This window comes from Oratosquilla oratoria, chromosome 18 (genome assembly GCF_046742065.1).
Source record: "Oratosquilla oratoria isolate Oo_2021 chromosome 18, ASM4674206v1, whole genome shotgun sequence".
In the NCBI taxonomy this organism is placed as follows: domain Eukaryota; kingdom Metazoa; phylum Arthropoda; class Malacostraca; order Stomatopoda; family Squillidae; genus Oratosquilla; species Oratosquilla oratoria.
In genome coordinates this window covers 44328460-44330959 of record NC_134794.1, presented here as the reverse complement: position 1 = coordinate 44330959, position 2500 = coordinate 44328460, and positions in this window count along the sequence as shown.

The window sequence follows — 2500 nt, the reverse complement described above, 5'->3', positions numbered from 1 at the left end:
GAGAATTATATTGAGCAGCAGGATCGTGCTCACCGAAAGGTCGAGGACATGATATTGCTCACAGTTAAGGTTTCTTGAGACATACCTCAGGAATGCCTGGTAGGTCATGCTGCAAGACGAACACATATGACAAAAATCCTATTAATAGTCGGAATTAATCCCAGTCGTTAACACAGCTCAGGCCAACCTGCAGTGAATAGCAAGTGGGGCTTAATGGCTCGGTAGGCAGATATGTTGTGTCGTGAACCTGCATGCACTCTGAAACCGAGAAGACGTGACTCGACGTGATACTCCTAAGTCCACGGGAGGAAAGACAACGAAGGCGAGACCGCCCTGCAACAGATGACATCAGTGATGATGACGGTAACATATTTCGTGACGGCGGCACCAACGATGACATTGTCTTCAGAGTCTGCAGATCCGTGGCAAGGCAAGGTGGTTTCGGAGATGGAAGTGGCTTTGATGAAGGAAGCGGAGGCGAAGGTGATAGTTATAAATGAGAACCCAAGCTAAAAGGGAAGCCATCCCAGACGTCTATTGTGTAGCTTATGCCTAAACACGTCAGAAGCGAGTGGAGCTTCCTCGACAGCCAGCACAACACACAAGCAATTCAAATCGCGGTCCACATGGTAATTGAGAGGGGGCTTAACACACTGACTGGTGACTGTGGAGAGAGTTTCCCACGCTTGAATTAAATCACTTGACAGAAACCAGAATAACAAGTAACCTTCCTAAATCGTAGTCATACATATACCAACGGCTTTTTTTCCTCTTACAAAACGGTAGCCAAAGTCAAAGGCATAAATCCACTCCCACCCATTTCATCCCCACATACTCCACTCACATTTACCATCCCTCCCTCCCTCTTTTCTTGGCTTTTCCTGGATGATGAGTCATCCCTGCATCTCGTCCACTGCCCTGGGTCAAAAGCAATGTAGTAAGACACAGCACATCCACAGCAAGGCCGCTTCATTCACTCGGCGACTCCCCTCTCCGTCCCCTCATGCAGAAAAAGAGAAGACGGAAGAAATCCCTTCAGGACTCTATTAATAAGCTTTCTTCACTCATTCTTTTTACGTGTCCAAACCACCCCAATACTCTTTCATCAATCCTATCTCCCAACTCCCTTTCCACTCCCGCTCTCCTCCTCACCTCCTCGTTTCTCACTCTATCTAGCCTAGGCATTTCATATCAAATACATTCAAACTCTTCATTTCTTACGTTCCATGTTTCTGCCCCATACAGTGCTGTCGGCACAATCACTCCTTCATACATTCTCCTCTTAGCATCCATTCCCAAATGTCTATTTCTCACTACATTTTTTAATCCCTGAAGGCATTTACTTGCTTCTCTCAACCCACATGCTACTTCCACCTCCACTCCTCCCTTTCCCTCCACATTCGCCCCCAAGTATTTAAAGCTATCCACTTCCTCCAGTCTCTCTCCCTACTCGCTTCCAATTTGCTGTCACATTCTCCCCTTGTACATCTCATCACCTAATTTTACCCACATTTATCTTCAACATCCTTCTTTCGCACACCTTCCCAAACTCCGTCAATAACTTATTTAACCCCTCCTCTGATTCTGCTATAAGCGCAGTGTCGTCAGCAAACAACAACTGGCTTCCACTTCTCTCCATTTTCTTTAATCATCTCTAATCCCTGGCCCATTACCCTTGCATTTGTAATAGCCCCCATATAACTTTATTCATCTAAAGGCGTTATCACACTGGTCTATTTTCCTCCAACTGTTGGGGCAGAATTGCAGTCGGCAGCTTTCATATCAAATGACATTCTATGTATTTTTGTTGAGAAAATAAAATAGTTTGTCATAATGATTCTTCGGCGCAAAAAGTTCTGAAGGTGGGTGGTATTGCCAATTAATTGGAGGTTGAAGGAAAAATAGCCCAGTGTGATAACCTCCTAAGGAAAGACTATGCAAGACCGGCCCAACGCGATCAAAGTCCTATTCAGGCCGTGGTTTGCCTTCACACGAATAAAATCTTCCGGCGTTTACCACAACAATCCGTACCGTTCGCCACGGCATAGAGAGGGTTAGTTTCATTTCACACGTACCGACTTTTCGCCGTGCGCCGTCCACGACACCACGTCGTGCTCTCAAATAAACATGGGTGTCTATGGACGCTTTCACACGTCACGGTCACTTCCACGTGTGAAAGCGTCATCCATGGTTATTTGAAAGAACACGACGTCGTGTCGTAGATGGCGTACGGCGAAAAGTCGATACGTGTGTAAAAAGTCTTACTTTCTCCATTCTGAACAGCGATGCTTCCCGAGTCGTGATAGTATCAGTTGGACCGACAGTCTGACTAAAGAGGTTATCACACTAGGCTATTTTTTCTCCAACCTCCGATTAATCGGCGGTACTACCCACCTCCAGAATCTTTTCCGCCGTGAAGTCACTATGCCAAACTAATTTGTTTTTTTAACAAAAATACATAGAATGTAATTTGACGTGCTGGAGGTAAATTATTTTCCTC